At 40.7% G+C, this 21382-nt stretch overlaps 1 long non-coding RNA gene across 2 annotated transcripts; it reads right to left on the reverse strand.

Moving 5' to 3' along the window:
- Positions 1–6145: 6145 nt before the first annotated feature.
- LOC116566916 lies at positions 6146–20450 on the reverse strand. Of its 2 annotated transcripts, XR_004276049.1 has the most exons (5): positions 20366–20443; positions 14245–14379; positions 8841–8896; positions 8576–8745; positions 6146–7351 (listed from the first exon to the last, which is right to left on the reverse strand). It is a non-coding gene; the product is annotated as an uncharacterized LOC116566916 (long non-coding RNA). The 2 variants fall into 2 exon arrangements; XR_004276047.1 differs by lacking the exon at positions 14245–14379 and having other exon boundaries at positions 20366–20450.
- Positions 20451–21382: the final 932 nt, after the last annotated feature.

The following is a 21382-nucleotide window of genomic DNA, read 5'->3' on the forward strand; positions in this document are numbered from 1 at the left end:
GATCTCTTTTCTTGATGAGCTGTATCCCTCATCTGCTCACGGCATGTCATCGTGCGCACAACACTCACACACCACCACTTTAGTTCTTTTGATCCTTATAACAGCCTTGTGAGGGAGATGGGGGTGGGGATTGATATGCTCATTTTACCAATAAGTAAACAGAGATTCAGACAAAAGGGACATGATTTACTAGAATGTCACAGTTAAAGCTATGCAGAACTGAATCCAACTCAGGTTTGCAGACTTCTAGTAGCTTTTCCTTGTTTCATTTAGCATCAGACTTGGGGGGGGTTATTTCTAGAGCTAATTCTAAGCTCCTGAAAGAAGGGCCCTGTGGACATTAAGTTTTGTAGCCCTCATGACATCACACCTAGCTGTTCATGCATCTGCACTGGGGTCTCAGCTGCCAAGCTAAAACTGAAGCAGCAGGGAGGTCCAGAAGGGAGATCTGCTTGGTCCCAGAGAAGACCCACTCACTGCTTCTCCATCACATCTGCCTGCAATTCACGGCCTTTGCACTGATCATGCTTCATGAGCGTACACAAGCCCTGTGCACTCTCTTTGTGTGACTATCGGGCCTCCCCCTTTTATTGTCGGAAGCCAGTGTCAATGACGGGGAGGTGTGGCAATGCATTCTTACACTCCATAGCCTAATAGGATGCCAGCTTGCTAACATCCAGGGAGACATGTTGATTCATTTATTTTTAAAATTTTGCTTATGGTGTGCAAGTTTCAAAAAAATTCCATTACTGGAAATTTAGAAAATTGACTTTCTTTTTCCATATACATATTGTCAGAGTTGTAGTAAGCATGAATATATGTTTCTGTATTTTGTGTCTTTATGTGAGACACTTTCCATCTAATTTTATTTTAAAAAACATTTTTAGACATTTCTACATAGTCACATTGAGTGCCTACTATGTGCTAGGTGCTACTCTGAGCTGTTTTTACTATTCTAGTCAGCCATGGCCTATGATTTACTCAACCATTTATCTGCGAAGGCCATCTCCTCCTGCCCTGCAATTTTTCCACTGTCATAAATAGAAGTGCAATGAATATATTTGGATATATAACTTTTTCTACATTTTTAAGGATAGATTTCAGCAAGTGGCATTATTAGGTCAAAGAGCATGAATATTTTTATGGTACTTAGAACTTATTGCTAAACTATTTTCCAGAAAGGCTGTTTAAATTTATAATGCCATTGACATTGTAGAAAAATATCAATTTCACTGGACCCTCATCAGCATCTAATTTTATCATTTAAAAGAATGCTAAGAGGCAAAAAAAAAAAAAAAGGTTGTTTTTAAACTTGCATTTTCTGCTTACCTTGAAAAGCATCAATATTTTTTTGCATGCTATGCTTTCTAGTTTGTGCATTGTCTGTTTTCTTTTAGGACAGTGGATTTATAAACTGTGTCATTGCTGGTTCAGTAACTGCAGCAGCCGAATTCTGGGAGGTGACAGGCCTTCTCAGGTTACAACATTGTCTCCTTCCCTTGCCCTCGCCCTGTTACAGGCTAATAGGGCAGTGGCATTTGTTGCATCTGATTATTTCTAGAAAGATGCTAATGGTCTCCTTACCTTCTGCTTTGACAAAGCAGCTGTGAAGGAGCCAGGATGCCAGTGCGCAGGAGCTGCTGCAGGATAAAAACCCAGAGTGGCAGGAAATTACCCTAATAGGGTGAAAATTAAGAAACAACCCATGGCACAGCCTGTTTCCAGGATACGGGTGGTAGTTTCACGCCTTAGCAATTATTCTCTGAGAATCAATTTGGTGGCTCTCTTAAAAAAATTAGATTTGAACCTGAAGGGGGTTAAAGAGAAAAGAATAAAAGCTTGGAAAATATTTAATTTTGTGTCATAAAAAAATTATTCTCATCTTCCCCCATTGAGTAGAAAATGCAGCTCTTTTCAACTTCCTTATTTTGTACAAAAAGAGGTCTCATTTTAGGTTCTACATTTTGGGGCCCAGGGAGAGGGTAGACACCTGCAAAAGGGAAGGACCAGAGTTCTTTCAGTTCTTCATTTGCAGAAAAGATACCAGAGCCATCAAGCCACGGGTTGGCAGAGGTGTTTGGTGGCCCACGAGGTAGCTGTTCCTGGGTGGGGAGTAGAGTGGAGGGCGCTAAGTGGTCACGGCTTCAGTGGTGAGGGGCAGGTGTGTTTGCAACCACCTGCTTCTGTGTCAGGAATGCAGGGCCTGGTCACTTAATGCTTCCCTCCTCATCCCCAATCACTTCCTTATACAACGGCCGGTAAGAGTTATGTGGAAAGGGCACTCCCTAGTCTCCATTCTTTGCTTTGGGTTGAGAAGTCTTGAATTGACTAAGGAATCCAGTGAGTACTAAAAAAGTACTCTTCTATTGCATGGAAAGTGTTCAGTATTTATTATTTCATTTATTCTATGGATTTGGGGGGCACGTAGTAACTGTGAGGAGTTAAAAATGGAAGCCTGCTTTATTTACCTTCAAAAGATAAGATCTGGGTTTTGTTGGCTAAGGGTATAGATAGCTAACAGGGAATAGTGATAGTAGATACTAGATGGTGAAAGATGCCTTCTCGAGGCAGGTCATGCCTTGCTTATCTCTGTGAGTCTATATCCATCACAGAGGAGATGCCTAGTACTTGGTTATTGAACTGCTATCAGTACCATGAGGGACTTCTTTTTCATTCCTTGAAGCTTTCCTCTGAGGACCAGTGGACAGCCATTAGTGTATTCAGTGGATCCAATTTGATTTTAATAAAGTCAAAGAAATTATGCCCACTTATAGTACCACTGATTTCAGAGTTTGAAGAGATCTCAGAGCTCCAAGTCTCCAAATTTGCCAATGGTGATTGTCAGAACTGAGCTAAAACAGAACAAAGCAAAACAAACAAACAACAAAAAAACCCCAAAACTGAGAATCCAGAAACAACGGGTAAACTAACAAGATGGGATTCAATAGGGATTCAGCCAACATTTTGTAAACATTTTAATATATCCTATGTGAAAAGCTAGTGAGAATGAGGTTTCAGATACACATCAGTCTTTGGTTCAGTTTCTTTCTTTCTTTTTTTTAATAAATCTTTATTTTTTTTAATTTTTAAAAATTTTTTTAAAGATTTTATTTATTTGACAGACAGAGATCACAAGTAGGCAGAGAGGCAGGCAGAGAGAGAGAAAGGAAAGCAGGTTCCCTGCTGAGCAGAGAGCCCGATATGGGGCTTGATCCCAGGACCCTGGGATCATGACCTGAGCCGAAGGCGGAGGCTTTAACCCACTGAGCCACCCAGGCACCCCGGTGTCAGTTTCTTAATAAGAAATAATAAAGGTAGATATAAAGTCTGACTTTAGTATTATGAAAGAAAATTTCAATTATACTTAATTTATTCATTTACTCAGTTATATGATTCACTCATTAACAATGTGAATTGAGCATTTAATATAATAGGCACACCAGATGATAGAGAATATCTGCCCAAGTAGGAAAGAACCAGGGCTTTGGTCAACCAGTCCAGCTGAATGCTTCCGGGAATGGGTTGCTCTTTGCCTCCTAGAGTGGGCCATTCATTTTAAAACAGCTGCCTAAAAAATCCTTATTAAATATTAACTTTAATACACGGGTCCCAATTCTACCATGTGAAAAGCTACACAAAATTATAATTCCTTTCTAAATTATAGCCCTGAAAATAATTGTCTGAGGCTTCTGCTTATCTTTAAAACCTTAATTTGAACATCATCTCCTCTGTGAAACTCCTCAGGAGTTGTTTCTTCTCCTTTATTACTACAGCCATGGAGTCCTAAAACTTACTGTTCTTATTAGAACATCCTAGGGAATAATTAAAAATATAGATTCTAGAACTACACTCCAGTATATTAAGAAAGGTCCGCAGAAAATCCTGAGGCACTTGGTTCACAGGCTAGCATTTGTTAACTGCTGTGTGGAGGAGATGACCTTGCACTTACGGAGCACTGACTATGTGCTTTAGTGTTTCTTTGTTTAGTTATCCTGTCTATGCATTTTTTAATTTTTCTGTGCATATCTCTACTTTTATCTATTGATTATTATTTAACTCTCTCATTAGCTATCTGTATTTTCCACTGTAGTGAAAAGTTGATTCATTTTTGGTATTCACAAGGATTTATCCTAGTGCATTGCACCTGGCAGGATCTTGGTGGAAGACTCTTCAGTGTATGAATGAGTGGAGTGCCAGGAACAAACCCAACAGTAATATTGGAACCACACCCTGAGGTCGGAAACTGAAATCAGGATCTTGAGAAAAGCTTTAGGTTGCATCTTCTTTAACTACGTGTAGGTCAGAGGGCAAGGGGAGAATAGGGCATTCCCCTAGGAGTTGGGAAACTTGACTCATTGTCACAGCTTGGCCAAAGAACAAGGGCTGAGGCCCAAGGATTCTTTGTAAGGAGAAGGGATTTGCCTGTAGAATCTGTTGGCTTCCTTCTAGCACCGCAGTTTATTCAGAATCCCTGATATCAGTGTCTGGACCAGGTTAAAGAGGAAGACCATTTGTCCCCTGAGAGATAGAGTGGGGTCTGGGGGAGGAAAGGGAAGCAATGTGAGAGAGGGGATAAGATAATGAGAGAGGTACTTGAGGCTCTTGGCAGGGTATTAGGTGTGTTAACCAGTGTGTCTAAGGGTCTCGTGCTGTACCTGGAGGAGCAAAGAATATTCCAAAACTTCTCTCTCCCCTTATTCTGCTACGGGGAGTAGGAGGGAGAATGTGGATTGGTCAACTAAGTCAGGTCTTTCTGGGATTCTTAGATATTCTTTATCATCTGTGGGTCATCAGATCAATAAAAATTCACTAAAGATTTCCCTGAAGGGGCAATGGGGCCTTCATTTCAGAGACTTGCTTTGAATAGCTTGAAATAGTTGCCACCTAATGGCTCTGCTGTATTCCTGGAGCCCTGAGCAGCTGTTTAACATTCACACTGTGTAGTGCTAGCAAGAGCTCCCAACAGAAAAGGGAATTAACTGTTTGGTGTGTTTTAATAAGTGAGTGAGCAAAGATCATGTGAATCGATTATCAATTTGGCTAACTTTCTTGCAGGGCTTGTGTAGAAGAATTAAATGCAAACAGACTGCATGTTTACCAAAGAGGAATACACCTTGAAGTGGATATTAGGATTCTCAAATGTGATTTTCGTAATGCATTGGAGCTTTTTCTCTCCTTTCCTTATTTCTGTCAAGAACATGTGTTGGAAATGAAGGTGGAAATCACTGCAAAAATGATTAGATACAAGCCTAGGATACAGAAGATCTAACCTTCCAATAGGTATATTTGAGACCATCCCATTACCTTCCTTAGCGTCCAGAGGTCATTGCCAGAACCTGAGGCTCCAGGGACACTTGTGGATGACAGTTTGTACTGACCCTGATGGGGTGGTTTTACTTAAGAGTAGTCCCATTCAGGGGCGCCTGGGTGGCTCAGTGGGTTAAAGCCTCTGCCTTCTTTCGGCTCAGGTCGTGATCTCAGGGTCCTGGGATCAAGCCCCGCGTTGGGCTCTCTGCTCAGTGGGGAGCCTGCTTCCTCCTCTCTCTCTGCCTGCCTCTCTGCCTACTTGTGATCTCTGTCAAATAAATAAATAAAATCTTAAAAAAAAAAAAAGAGTAGTCCCATTCATTCCTTTGTTCTTGCTTTACAAAGAGGAAGAGTACTTGCTTGGCGAAGATGGGCCACCGAAAAGCCGAGTTGGTAACGATTTTACCTTCAGCATGTTTACCATTAGTTGATAATTGGCAAAGGGACTTAGAGTAAGCTTTGATTCTAGTTCTTCCCTCGTTCTTCCTCCTTAACCTCCCCCATCCTCATTCTTTGCTTTCTAACAGGGAAGCACAGTTGTTTGTGTATGCATGGCCGGTGAGCATTGTTGGGCTGCCTGAGAAGGCAGTGTGGGGAAAGAGAGAGACATGGACCTGTGAGAAAGAAGGGCGCAAGCCCTTGGCCAACCACTTTCCTGAACCAGCATTCTCCTCTGTTTCCCGTTTCTACCCGAGGACAGCTCTGTGATGGCACCTAACGCAGGTATTTGTCATCCTGTCCATTACTGACTGCCATTCCCTGAGTACAGTGCCAGGCATGTAACAGCTACTCCATCACTGTTGTTGAATGACTGAATGAATAACCTCTCTTGAACTTGAAGTTCTTTTTTTTTTTTTCCCTTCCAACTGTTGGATCTTTCCTGGTATTCATAAATTTCTGAGATCTGTTGTTAAGCACTGACTTTCCACTGCCTGACTGTCAAGTTAAATTTTAAAAGCCCCAAGATTTAATGGCTTATTTCATTACTATTGGGTCGAGTAAACTGGAAGGCCAGCAGCTCACTAGGACCAGGGAGGAGAAGCTGATCTTAATAAAACATGAATGTTGAAGTGACAGTGACATGTTGTATTCTTCGTATCTTCGAGAGGTTAATACAGATAATCTGAAGCAGCAAGTTTATGGTAAAGTGATGGAAGTTCAATATGCAGTTTGGGCAAAAGAGTGGAGAAAAGGAACAATTATATTTTTATGGATTGATGACATAATGCAGGTTGTGTGCAGGGTGGCTATGGGCCATGGATGGGTCAGGGTTTGCAATCTCTGTCCTCCTGTCAGTGTCCTCTGCTGTTCCATGTGCCTTTTATGCCATATCCCCCAGGTTCTAACACTAATGACCAGAGGCCTTGGCTCCCATTTCCTCAATCTTTCCGACCTTGCATGTCACAACTCACCAGACTAGTGTCTGCCTCCCTAGGGCCTTCTTATTGACCAAATTGCTTATATTTGATGAATTAAATTGTAGTAAGAGCTGAAGTTTGGTATTTTACTTTCTAGGGCTATTTGTATTTTAACTGGGTATGCATGGACTCTTGGTTTAGCTCAAAGAAATAAATGACTAATGCTTGAATTCCTAGCCAGGCAGGTAGGTGAAACAGATATTTTCTTAGATTTATGTTCCAATGTCAGCCCTCATCATGTGAGGGCCAGCATGTTTCTTTGCCTTACTTTTCCCACTTCTTCTTTATCCTTTTTTTCTATTTCCTCCATCTTCCTCCTGCTATTCCCCCTTTTCTTAAAACTTTCCTTTTTAAAGATCTAAGTAGACCTGAGTTGGAAGTTTCACTGAGTATTGCTTGTAGCTAAAGAAAAGCTTGTCAGTGTCCTTGGCTTTAGAATTATACTGGAAAACGAAGGTACTTATGAGCCAGTTGGCAGAGGAAACCCCAAGACTGAATGGGGTTTGGATTTGGCCTTTCTAAACCACTACCACCTTTGTGCTTCCATAAATTGAGAATGTCCTTGGAATTTCCTGCCAATGGAGATGAGGGTTATGTGGAAGGCTTGGGTTCACTGCATCTCTCCTCTGTGGAAGACAAAATCAGGAGAATAAGGTCAAATGCAGCAGTAGATACAAGGTTAGCACAAATGAAAAACTTCGTGGTAGGAAAGATTTGAAGAAATGATTGTACATGGCTCAACCATTTCAGTAGCTATTCACACAGAGTCACCTTCACTATGGTTAGATCAAATTTTAGCTAGAACTCATGGACCTTGATTGGACTTGGGGGAACTTTAGAGGCTCAATATATTACAATGATGTCCTTATTTCTACTAATGACTGAGTGGTCACTCTAGATCCGTACTGTTCAGTAGGGCAGCCACTAGCCACAGTGGTGGTTGAGCATCTGAAAGGCAGCTAGCCCAAATGGGAATGTGTCACAAGTGTAAAATACACTGGGCTTTGAAGGTTTTCCTTAAAAAAAAAAAAAGGCAAATATATTGGTTTTTTTTTGATGGATTATACTATATAATGTTCATAATATTTTTTAACATATTCAGTTAAATAAAAGATAGTATTAAAATTGTTTTCAGTTGTTTCTTTTGTTTTTTTTCCAATGAAGTTAGTAGAAAATTTAAAATTACGTATGTGGTTGGCATTAAAATTCTATTGGACAATACTTATGTGGATCGTACGGATTTTTAGTGTACAGATTTAGTGTACAGATTCTCTTTAAACATTGAAAAGATATTAAGTCATATTTTACATTTGTCCATTTTGCTGGATGATTTTCCTCACTACCCTGAAGTTTCCTTCATAATCAGTACAAGGGCTGTGGTGATAGGCCTGTTGGGTATCGCCTCTTGGAAGGGTTTTGAGACATAGTACCCCTTAGGTGTGCATATTGGGTATGTGCTCAGGAGGATTTGATGAACTTCTCTCTCCTCCAGGGAGCGGCAGGGAAACTTTAAAGGACAGGTTTTTGCCTGTGGGTAAAATATCTTATTTTGTAGGGAATAAAGCATCTTGTTTTGCATACTACAAGAAAGATTGCATCTTTAATGAAAATGACAAGAGTTCCTCAGATCACCAGTGAAGGATGAGAGACTCACCTTGGGACAATTCAGATCCTCATTCCTATTCAGGATTTTCTTCTCTGCTATAGGTCATTCAACTGATTACCTGCCTCGATGGCCAGTTAGGCTGCAAGAGCTATGCTGTAATCTCTGTGTATTACTTGACATTGAATTCGGCTGTAAGTAACAGTAAAACCCTACAAATAGGGGCTTTAAAAAGATAGAAGCTTACTTCTCTCCTCTATGAAACGTGGTGGTATGGATAGCCCTATATGGCCCCATATAGACCCAAAGTTGGTGTAGCAGCTTTGTTCCGCTGTGTCCTGAGGGACCTCAGCTCCTACTTTGGCCCTCCGTAGCGTGGCTGTCTCTCTCATGCTCCCAGATGACATCCTCCACATTCTAGCAGGTGAAGGAACAAAAGAAAAGAAGGGCTGACTTTGTGTAATAGCTATTTCCTAAAGTTTCAGAAGCTGCCACACCACAATTGTACTTACATTTTATTGGCCAGACTTTAGTCTGAGTGGCCATATGCTGAGCTAAAATTTCCTGGCTGTGAAAGAAAGGCAGAATGGATATTGTGAGACAATTAGTCGTCTTTCCACAGTTCGTTGTTGTACATTATAGGCATTACTTTAATACATACTACATATTATATTACTTTAGAACTCTGCAAGATGGTTACTTCATCTAGCTCTTTGTAGAAAAGCAGGAAAGCCTGCTTTATGCTTGGCCCTGATCCTTAAGAAAAGCCAGGCTCTTTTTCTGGAGAATAGCTGTCATATGTGATAACATAATAATAATAACATTTTACATTTGGGGAGGCAAAGAACCATTAACCTGTAACCTAATTTTGTGCACTTGGGATACCGGGATCTTGACACTAATAGTCAGGTAGGGTCTGCCTGGTCCCTATTAATATTTAGAGGGGGTCCTTTACCATGGGAATTATGAATAAGCCAGAAGGATTTTCTGAACATGCCTGAACCCACCCTTTAGAATGAGAAATAAATATATTTGGCACGGTTACTGGCTTAAGCCTAGGTTCGACAGGCTTTGACACATCTTTGGGACTGATGGGCCCAGAATGCCAAATGTCTTCTGTTTGCAGGGAGATTTAAGGGTCTGAGAAAAGAGTGCAGAATACTTGTGTGTCCATCCCTGCTGTCAGTGCATTGTTCTGTGTTCCCCAACCAGGGGCACTGTGTGGCCTCTGGGAAGGAAATCCATGGTAGAGGTCACCAAGTTTCCATTGGAACCTTCTTTTTTACTCCTTTTCAATGGGAGTAAATCCTGGAATTTCCTTTCTCCAGCTTCTTCAAAAGGACTCTAAACTCTTTTTCCTGAGCACTTTGTTGAAAGATCAGCTTTTCCTTTCCCACTTGCCAAGATTATTTTCTTTTCATAAATTATTGCATTAAGGCTTCGAAGAAAAAGCCGTTCGTTTAATGTTAGATAAAGCATATTTATAGCTCCTTTAAAAGGTCCCCAGTTTAACAAATTTGTGTTATTTCACAAGCTTCACACGCATTTTCCCAGATATTTATTGTAGTATATGTCGAGAAATCATGTGGAATTTTGAGCCAGACTAATTTCGGTTTGAATATGCTACAGTTTTACTAGCTTTGCCACCTTTTCTAGCTGGGTGGCCTTGGTCAAGTCACTGAACTATCCTTAGTTCTAGCTGTGAAGTCATTTCCTTGGTATTCATCCTGCAGGGTTATGTGAAAATGTAAGGGACCTATGTAAAGCACTTAACATAATGCCTGGTGTTCACAAGAAGCTCAGTAAGCTCAATTGTTATTCTTCTATGCAAACAGATTCCACTCTACATAATTTTGCAGACTTTTCCCCCTCAGTTTATACACTGTGATATTCCAAAAAGATATTATTTATCGTGAGTTAAAAGCTTTTCCTCTCTTGTTCCTTCTTTTCACTGGTTCTGCCTTCTTTTTTTTTATTTCTCTTTCTCCTCTCTTCTCTTCCTTTTTTGTTTTTCACTTCTGCTGTCTCATTCCAGATGGAAGATCCTTTTTTGTTAATTTTGCCTCAGTGGTTCGGTATTTTCCTTATCACAGCATTCCTTTGGTATTACAGACTAGGACTCCATAACCGGATTTCAAAGACTAAGAATGTCAAATCATCCGTTGATTTTGTTCAGCTGTAATTGTGAGTTTATACTTTATAACTTCATGGTGTAGGGGTTAAGCTGAGTGAAGCCAGGCTTGGATTTTCTCCTGGTATTGACGAAAAGATCAGCTCCTGAGCCTTTAGTACTCTCTTGCTTCTTGTTTCTTTGCCTTGGGGGTTGGGGAAGCAACTAGCAAGTCAAGGCAATGGATGGAGCAGGGTAGGTGTAAAGAGCGAGAGCCCAGGCTCTGCTGAGTCCTGTTGCTAGGCAACAGCATACGGAGAGCAGACACTGGCACATGCCTGCTAGCATCCTGTTGTCTTAGCAACAGAAGGTTTGGGTGGAGGACTGGGGGAGGAGGGAAACTGGGTTCAAATTATGCAAAGTTTCCTAGATCCTCGGGGTACCCCCGGGCCTGAACCCCACGTATTTATTTATTGTCTTAATCTTCCCACATTGACTGGAGCTGAGGTTTCATGTTTTTTGTTTTTTGTTTTTTTTTTTTTTCTTTAGTTCATCACCTAACATTGGTACAAGGTCTTTTCTCAGAGCTCTACATTACCCAAATCACACAGCAGCTCATTAGAGCCCATCCACTTCCAAGTCCTCTTGTGCTCCGCATGGCAGGGCCTATTCTATGGAATTTTAAAATGATCCCTTGCCCTAAGTACAGCCCTGTGGGATGGAAATTAAATATTCACTTGTGTGGAAATTTAAATTCTACTTGTTTGGTATGTGAAATGCTGCTAAGTCATTATCCTTAGATCCAAATACTGTCACTTGTGAACTTCGCATTCAGTTAACAAAGAGTAAGGACAGGATCAGAGGACAGGACGGCTTCCCTTCTCCTGTTGAACTCTGTGATATTCAGGAACAGTTGCATTTTGTCTTGTCTGTTTACCCATCAGTACTTCACACATGACCACATTCCCCTAAGTAGTAGGGCCATGTCTTCCTCATCTCTGTGCTCTATCTCTAGGGTTTCATCCATGCTATGGGTCCTGGCATGTGCTAAGGGAATTTATTCTGTGAGTGATCTAAGAGCCCATACAGTTTGATACCATGTGAGAAAATACTTTGAATCTGTACAGGGTAGTGTATAAATATTGGTTACCATTGCATTCCTGGCTCTAATCCTGTGTTCTTTGGTTCCTGAGTCCACCTCCTGACTTTGGACCCCTGTGTTATGACTAGGTCGTTTGTTTTCCTAAATCTCATGTCCCGTTTTGAAGATCCATCATGCCCTGTTTTTTGGTGGCTAAGACTTCAGCTTTTCCTATCTTCTGCAGAGGCCTTGTAAACCAGCTCTTGGCCAAAATTTCTGCCTTCATTTTTCAGATTTTCCTAATGCTGCCTGTTGGCTCTTCCACATTTTGCACAATTTTGTCGCACTGTCCTGTATGTATCTGTAATCATAGGACTCTTAGGGGCTATTTGCTTGTCTCGGCTCCAACCTGTTGTCTGTTACGGCATCTTCTGTGGATGTTGGGGGCTCACCTTGGGAGGTACTTCGTTTTAGATCTTTTTCCACTGTAGCCAATCCTTTTGTTTTGGGATGTGTCTGGTCATCTTCTTTTGCTTGATGATAGCAACTGTCCCTAACACCTGTCCGCTTACGCTCCTTTTCAACAGAGGAGGTCATGAGATCAAAATAAAACTTTTCAACAATGTAGTCTAGTTGGGAACTCAGTTATTTCCTGCCTTATGCTATTGTTTAATTTTTTCATGACAAACATATATGGCATTAGAGGTAGAAAAAAACACCAATGTTTTAAAAACCCTATTCAATATCTAGCATAGGGGTAAGCACATAATATTCAACTAAGATCTGGGTTTTGAATTAAATTGAATGTAGGTTTTAATATTGACCAGTGAGCTAGAACTTTCTCTTACTAAGACGTTGATTTTCTTCCAGTGTGGAAGTTGCCAGCATATGACCCAGTATCTCGATGAAATGATTTGGAACCTAAATAGCAGAGAAGAGACCCGTTCTCTTTAAGTGGTGTGTTCCCTTTATACCAGCTTGACATTTTGGCTCTATATGCCCTACACTGGTGTGCATCTTTGTAATGGAAACTACTGATATTCTAGTGCAAACATGCCTGACTGATTGTGTCAAATAGCCCTAATGGGGGCCTTACCATAAATAGCTGTGTGGAAGGTAAGATATAAGATAAGACAGTGTGTCTGGAATTAGTGATCCTGGCAGGTTAGCAATCCAGTGGCCCATTCAAGGGAAATTTCCATTTAGAACAATTCCAAAATTGTATAAACTGTAATCAAATCAAGCTAAACAATAATGATCTTCTGAGTCAACTTCATAAAATATATACCAATCCATCTATGTCAGTATATATATATATATATATGTATTTTAAGTATATGTATATACTTCATATATATGTTTATTTCTTTGTTAGACTTGATCAAGAGAAAGACCTGTATCTGCCAGTAAACCACTGACCCACTGATAATTGAAAGACTTAAAAGGGGAAAGGGAACCGGCCACAGGCTCGGTCAGGTATTCCTGTCCCTCTGTCCTGAACTTCTTCTCTGTCTACCAGTTTCCTTATTCTAGTAGGATAGATTCTCACTGTTTTTCTGAATCCTTCTTCAGATGGTCCAGCAGGTACTCTCCTTCCTGTTTACAAAGAGACATTAGCTCATGGGGGAGGGCACAGCTTACATAGTACCCTTGATCAGACCCTCCAAAGGTGGCGTATGGGGTAGGTTAAGCCCGAGTTGGAGCAAGGTGGAGACATAGGTCTTGTTTAAGCAAGAATGGTGGAGTCTGGGGAGGAGCAGAGAGAGGGAATTTTTCCTACCCTAACATTGTGCTGACATTGTCCCTTCTGGAGGACTCTGTTTTACAGAAGTATGCTTGAAAGAAGTAGGCAGAACAGCTTTCTTGTTGATCTATTGAAATAAAACAAGGCTCTTTCTCCCCTGGGTGCTCAGGCACCTATAAAGCTGATATCTTCAAGGAATTTGACCAGACAAGCTGGAATCTGTCCTGTTGTGAAAGGTCTGTTTTGCCCATTCAGGGGAACCTGTGGCTCAGGGTGACAGCTACTACCTGCAGATCACCACCGTGTTTTCATTGGAGAAAGTACCCTACATGATCTCAAGTTCCTGCTTTTTGAATGATGAAAAAAATTTAAGCCACAGCCATCATTAAAATCTCCTTTCTGTCATTGAAATATGATTTGATAAGATTTCCGTGATTCTTCTCATCAATGGCTATAAAAGAAGCCCGGGCTGTCTCTTTGTTTGTTTTTCAGGAAACTAAGATTCCTCAGAGTTGTAAGGAGGAATTAGAGAGGAATGCCAGGGCACTCCAGAGAGTCCTCCAGAATGATGGAGAACTGCATTTCACATCCCTAACTTGGGAGCAGTTGTACCTTTGCAGCATAACAACAGAGACCTTTCCAGAGCATGGTGTTGCTGGAGTCCTAGTAGGGCGTCTTTAAATCCCCTGCTTCCTCACTTCTGCTGCTGCGCAAGGCTCTGGCAATGCAGACAGGGCTCCGCAACACTCACCTCCAGAATCAGGCTCTCGGGTGCCCTGCTGGGGTAGTGCTGTCGTAAATACTCCATTTCGTGAAATGAAGATCCTGGAGGATGCCGGTGTCTTCCAAACTCAGATTTTATATTTGGCCTCACATGCTGTTCTTCTTATGTTGCATGTAGGGCACGAAACAGCTGCTGTGTGGGATCAGGAGCCCCCACAATAAGAATGACCCTGCCTTCTCGGAAATGTCTCCGTGTACCTAGTGATACGCCATGACTTGTTCTCAGCTCAGGGCCTGGGAAATGTGACCTTCTTGCTGCTTGTCACAGTCCATCCCACTGGCTGCAGTCTGCGTGGGGATCACTGTCAGCCTCGCCGTGGCTCTCTCCCGATTCTGTATGAAAAAATCACCAGTTCATTCATCGCTCGTCAATCATTTCCCTCAGTGACTCATCATCCGAAAGTTTCATTCCTCAGTCCCCCTTTCTGAGGCTGGTAAATAGCATGTCATTCCAGCAAAAGGCAGAGGGGGCGGCAGCCCATCTGGACCCTCAAGTTTGATTTCATGTTTATGAAACAGCTTAAATGTCAGTTTGAGTGAAAAACGACACCTTCTCTAGCTTCTCCCATTAGTGCCTGTGGCTGCCGCTGAGTGCTTCTTTCTTACTTGCTTACTTTCTTTTCTTTCCTTCTTTCTCTCTCTTTTTTAAGGCTGCTCTTGGCTTCTCTACTTGGTTTCTCGAAGGCAGTAATGGAAAGGGGATGGATGAATGGGCAGATGTCTGAGACTACGATTAGATATCCACACCAGAAAGGAGAAAGAAGTTGGGAAAACAAAACAAAGATCAAATAGAAGAAATATTTTGGTTTTGTAGGAAGCTTTGATCAGTGGTGAGGATCTTGGGACATTCTCGTGTTATTTGTGCTCCGTACTTTAGGTTGAAAAGAGTAAACATAAACATTTGGAAAATAAGGATTTAGAGAATAAATCATCTGTAATTTCACTTTTCTAACAATTGTAATGATCATTTGGGTGGGGTGAGCCTGGGGGTGTATTCTTCTAATTCTTTTTTTATGTACATGTGGTTTTCTAAAGTTCAAAATGAAGTGTGCATATAAGGGACCTGGGATTCTGCAATAGCTCAGGACTTTAGGAAAATCTTCCTTTGGGCCCAAGGAAGGCTGCCTAGGAAAAAGGCAAGCAAGGTCATGGGTGAAGACCTTCAGTGAAGTTTCTACGTAGCCCCCTGGCATTTAAGACAGTCTCATTAATGAGGGATATTCCTCTTACTGGAAGGGTGGGAAGATTGTGCAGCTTTGAAAATTCACCTAGTCATGATGCATATGGAGTTGCATATCCCGATGCACACCTCCTCTAGGGGGTCTTTTGTGCTCCCTGGACACACTAACAGAACTGGAATGAGAGGGCTCAGCGTCTAGAGGCTCTGCAGATTCTGAGTTCCATCAGGATGAGTGAATTGCCTTTCTTCAGCCATCCACTGGGGGGAAGACTTAACAGGGAACAGAAGTACTATTTTTCCTACAAGCACCTTGAGAAATAGAAAAAAGGTTAGCTGCCTTAATGAGAGGTTTTAAGAACTTTCTAGTGGAAGGCCAAATAGAACAGCAATGCTAAGAAGTAGGTGGAGAGCAGAGGTGGCTGTGGGTCTGGCAGAGGGCCTGAAAGGGATCCCTCCACATGGTCAAAGTGAGTGTAGCCATCCTCAGATGTCTCCTGATGGTAGCCTCTGGCATGGCCAGACAGTAGATATTAGCTCCAAAAGGTAGTGGGAAATCCCTCTCTGCATGACTGCCTGGTGGGCACATCACAGGCCCCCGAAGACTTGCTAACTTTGTTGCACAAGACAACTGTCATGGGAAGAAATAGTGCCCGAGCTGTGGGCAGATCCAGGGAGAGAGGCTGTGTCACAAATGGTTAAGACAGTGGTAAATTATGGTTTTGAGTTGGCTTTGTTCCGAGTAGAGCTGTTTGGGTGGGAGGAACATGAGACGCTTTGCCATCTTTGTGACATGGGACTGTCTTTGTCTTCTCTAGAAGGTGGTTACCATTGTCTTGCTGGGGGTGGGGTAAGTAGGAAGGACGGAAGCTTCACCTCAGTCCACACGTGGGTAGTAAGATCCTTCAATACTGGAACTTTTAGAATTGTTAATAAGTCCCTTTTTATTAGGACTTGAATATATTCCAAACTAATGAAAGTAACTAGAGGGAAAAATGATGCTTTTCTTTATAATCTCTGCTTGTTCTTCCAGATTTTCTTGTACTTTTTTACTTTGCTTAGAAGTTATTTAAGCACTGGGTTTTTTTTTTTCCATTAAAATTATATTTAAATATTTGCCCATTGCTATCTAGTCTTAGTCATTAATTTTAATACCTGTAATTAAAAAATTATTTTATGGATGTGCCTTATTTTATTTAAGTATTTCCCAATGGCAGGTCCCTTTTGTTACTTAAATTTTTGCTCTTATAAATTATGCTCAGTGAATATATCATCATGTGCCCCCTCCTTCCACCCCTAGTTTTGGGTCTTTTTGCGGAGCTCTGTTTCTAGAACTGGAATATTGGTTCAAAGGGTATAAATATTCTTGACCTCTTGATATATATGAGATGAAGGAGCCAAAAATCTTCATAGGACTAATATTTTATTGAGGATCTTTACATAAAGGAGCCAGAAAAGATAAACACAGAAAGTAAAATTAGGATCAAGCTTCAGAATTCTGACAATTTTTTCTTTAAAACAAAACAAAACAAAACAAAACAAAACAAAACAAAACAGCATGTTGGCCCACAACTTCTACTTCCATGTGAACCCAGGAAGAAAATTGGCTTTTGGAGGTTTCATGATAGTGATTAAAAATAACAACACTGTCAAAGCCAGTATCTTGCTAGGGCAAGGCCTGAAAAAGGAAGAGAAAAAGAGAGGGTGCTCCTGGCTTATAAGGCCTAGGAAAAGCAGAAAGTAGAAAATAGCAGTATCAGTGGGAGAGAGAAAACTATACCCCCTTCCCCGCTTGGAACACATTGGGGTGCAGTCCTCAGGAGCAGGCAGCATAAGGCACAAGTGGAAAAGGAAAAACGAAGCCGAAGCAAAGTCTTAGTGGGGCACACCCAATAAAAAGGAGGGTCAGTTGGAGCACCTGGGTGGCTCAGTCCATTAAGCGTCTGACTCTTGGTTGTAGCTCAGGGTTGTGAGGCCGATTCCCACGTGCAGCCCCAGGTTCAGCCTGGTGTCTGCCCCCCATCCAGCTCCTGGTCCAGTTCAATGCTCAGCGTGGATCCTGCTTAAGATTCTCTCTCCCCCTCTCTCACTATCCCTTCCTCTGCTCATGCGCATGTGTGCCTGTACTCTCTCTCTCTCTCAAATAAGCAAATCTTCTTTAAAAAAAAAAAAAAAAAAGGAATCAAGTTAACCTAGCATCAAACTCTCTGGAGTAATTCAGAGATTTGGGTATTCTGATTGATTTTTTAAGGAAATGAATAGGCAACTTATAGCATTATTTTTTATGATTGTAAAAATAATATCCATTATAGAACATTTAGAAAGTTTAGAAATATATAGAGAAGAAGAATAGAAATATTGCAGTTCTTACACTGGAAGTAATTGTTAGAATTTCTGCTTATTTCCTCCTCAGTCGTGTGTGTGAGTGAGTGTGTGTGTGTGTGTGTGTGTGTGTGTACACTCACACAGAAACATATATAAGTGAAATCATACTGTGTATAGAGTTCTATAGATTATTATACTATATAGATATACTAGAATGTGTTTAAACTCATTATATTGTTGGCATTTATGCTACTTTAAAAATCCTATTGTAACTAACAATGAGATGAGACTTTCAGATTGATTTTTAAAAATCTTTTGAACATTTTTTCAGACTGCTTTCCCTAACTTTAAATTTTGGGGTCAAAGGATAAGGCAATATTTCTTAAATTAATTGATTCATTTTTAAAATTCAAGTATAACTGGCATACGATGTTATATTAGTTTCAGATGTGCAATATAATGATTCGGTCATTTGATCTAGTACTCAGGGCTCATCACAATGAGTGTATTCTTAATCCAGGATATGGGCAATTAAAAGCTCTGTCATATTTTGACTCACAGGTGTATGAGCACATGGCTCTTACCACACTCTTGCCAACAAAGGGTTTTGTTTTGTTTTCAAATTTTTCAAAGGGGATGGATACCAGTTCTCTCCCTACCCTCCAGCTCTCTATACCAGCCTTGACTCTGAAGTTAATTTTTTTAAAGATAAAAGAAAAAAGTTTGAGGAAAGTCAGTGTTAGAAAAAAGATAGCTATAGCAAGAATATGCACTGAAATAGGGCTGAAAAGTAGATTAAAAAACTCAGAAGAGGTTGATTTCCTCAATACTTTAAATTATTAAGAAGCTTCAAGTGACAATAAAGAAAAGGAGCTCTCAAGACCTATTCATCTTGTTATATTATGAGAGAGAGAGAGAGCGAGCTTGAAGAGTCAACTTTGATCTAAAAGGGAATGCCGCTTCAGATCCATTTTGGAAATGGATGGGATATAAACCACAGAAAATATCAATAAGTAATTATTCTTGTATTTTATGTAAACTCAGAATCTTATGGCTGGCTTACATTTTTTTAGCTAACATTTTTATTAAGAGGTCCAAATATTATAAAATTCAGCCATCACAGTTTTGAGTATGACTGCAATTATATTTCAATGTGATCTGTTTTTACCAGATGTGATCTGATTTTACCATTCAAAGTTAAGTCTTTTATTTTCATTTTATTATTTTTATTTGTAAGTCTGATACAAAAGGAGTGCTTTTTTTCCAAAATTGGCTGACTTTGTCATCTATTGATGATAGAACATTTTATAGACTTGTTTGAGAAACAGTTCTCCAAGACTTTGATGTCTCTCTCTCTGTCTCTCTCTCATACACACACACACACACACACACACACACACACACACACACTCACACACAGGCACTTTCTCAAAGCAACTAAGTGAGCATGATAGAACTAGGATTGCTAACTTGGGTCCCTTCCTATTTTTCCTAATTGTTTTGAATCACCTTGGTCTCACCCTTAGACTTTGGTTACAATTTTCATTTTACATTTATGCAGTTGAACCTTTTAATCACATATCTCTTTGGACCACCATATGGCTCTCCGTCTTTAGGCTAAATTTGTCTTCAGAAAGCCTCTGGCTTCCTTCTGCTGCCTTAAGGCTAGGGTTCTATGCCATTCAAAAAAAAAAAGTAAGATGCCAAGTTGCTGATTACTAATTTTTCTGTCCTGTGGTGAATGCATGTCAGCTGTTCAGAACAGGGATGGTGCAGCAAGGCTTTCCAACCTGTTAAAAAAAATACCCTCTCTTACATTCCACTAATGACAGATTCATTTAAGCTAGTGGTTCTCAATCTTGTTCAGTTGGCAAAACACCTGAAAGAAGTAGTGTTCTGAGAAGAACGCCATGAAATATTTATATACTTAATACCATTTACAAACTAAGACCACTTAACCAGCAGAAAATCTGACTGTATTGTGTGCTGCACTATGAAGTCATTTCCATAATTGTACATACCAATCAACTAGGGATGATTCTAACTTTTTCTGCTAATAGTAATGTAGAACTTAATTGTCTTGTCATTTGCGAGGACTCACCAACAGCCAACTATAGCACTTATGAAAGATTTAAGAAAACTTTGGTTTTTCCAGTGGGACAGAATTTTAAATTGAGAAAATTGTATTCATTGAAGTGTCCTTTAAAACTGCCATTATTTGATTTTAGCAACAGAAATTCTCAAACTAGCTTTGCTATGAGGGCTACTAATTTGTTCTATTAATCTCTTCTTTCAAAATGTAAAAAATCCCTGAGAGGTTAAGCTGGGCTCTAGTAACATCTTAGTGTGAATTACTTTAATCAGATAATCACCTAATGTCTAACCAATATCAGCTGCCCTGTTATCTATTTGCTTTGCTTTAGTCTAGAATTGTGATTTTTAAACTTAAAAATTCTGGCTGCAGATTCCTTAGCTTTAATTATATAAATGCTTTGCTTTTCTGGCCTATTGAGCTTACAATCTCAGGGTCATCTTGAAATCTTCCTCTCTTTCACCTTTATCTGTTTTGATTACTTGTGTGCTTTATAACAAACTGTTCCAACACTTAATAACTTAAGTGTTGTACAAAGCCACTTGTGTGCATCTCCTCCCCAAATCCATTTTCAGTGGCATCATTTTGTAGTTCAAAATCAGCCCTAGTGGCAATATTTACACCATGGAAGTTGGCACTAGTAATATTCCAAATCAGAGCTCCCACCCACTTCCAGGAAGTTGATGGTTCAGTATTTAACCGAATGTCACTAGCTGAGATCTCACCGAGGTTGAGGACCAGGTCTCAGAATCTGTCCTGTGGGCCTTCCCCCATGGCCTCGGCTTCCTCACAGCATGCTAACTGTGTTCCAAGGACAAGCGTCCAAGAGAGGGAGCGCTAGGTAGAAGGCCTATTACCTTTTGTGACCTCACCTCTGGAATCATAGAGCGTCACTTCTGTTGTAGTCTGTTATCTCTTGTAACCAAGACCTTTCCAGCCTTGAAATCGTTTGGTTTCAAGGTGCAAGGACACAGACTGCACCTCTTCATGGGAGAATGGCAAATTATAGATGGTTGTGTGCAACCCAAAATACTGTTGTAACCATTTTTGGAAAATGCAGTCTACCACACCATTATGCCCAGTCAGGCAGGCTTGTATCCTTTTGCTTCCTCTGCCTTGAAGTTATAAGGATAGTTTGTATAAGTGAAGAAAGGGCATGAGATCGTAAAAATTGGGATGAGCTGTATGAGCAAGACTGGGAAGACAGCAAAGGACAAAGTGTACTCAGCAGCAGGGGAAAGGTTGCCCTGTTTGGAGTGATAAGTTTGTCTTGGTGAGTACGGCATTCTGAAGTTAGATAAACAGGTTATAGCAAAATTTGAGGTGACCTCTTTATCAGTTTTCTATTGCTTTGTAATAAGTTATTACCAACTTAGAGGTTTAGAACAGTGCACATAAGCTTTATTTTTGTTTTAAACTCTTCCTCATAGTTTCTATTGGTCCAGGTTCAGCATGTTTTATCCAGGTCCTCTGTTCAGGCTCTCATGAGTGTGAAAGCAAAGTCCTTGTCTTGAGTCAGTGATCTGTGTCCAAGTTTCCTCAGGCTGAGGGCGGATTTTCTTTCTATGGGGTTGTAAGACTAAGGTCCCCATTGTCTTGCTGCTGTTGACTGGGGGCTGGTCTATCTCCATGAGGCTGCTCTTAGGTCCTTGGAGAGTTTCACATCTCTCCCCATCTCCAAAGCGGGGAATCTTCTTCAAGTTGGATCACCCTGACTTCCCCTTCTGAGACCAGCTGGAGGA

The sequence above is a fragment of the Mustela erminea genome, chromosome 1 (genome assembly GCF_009829155.1).
Source record: "Mustela erminea isolate mMusErm1 chromosome 1, mMusErm1.Pri, whole genome shotgun sequence".
NCBI classification, from domain to species: domain Eukaryota; kingdom Metazoa; phylum Chordata; class Mammalia; order Carnivora; family Mustelidae; genus Mustela; species Mustela erminea.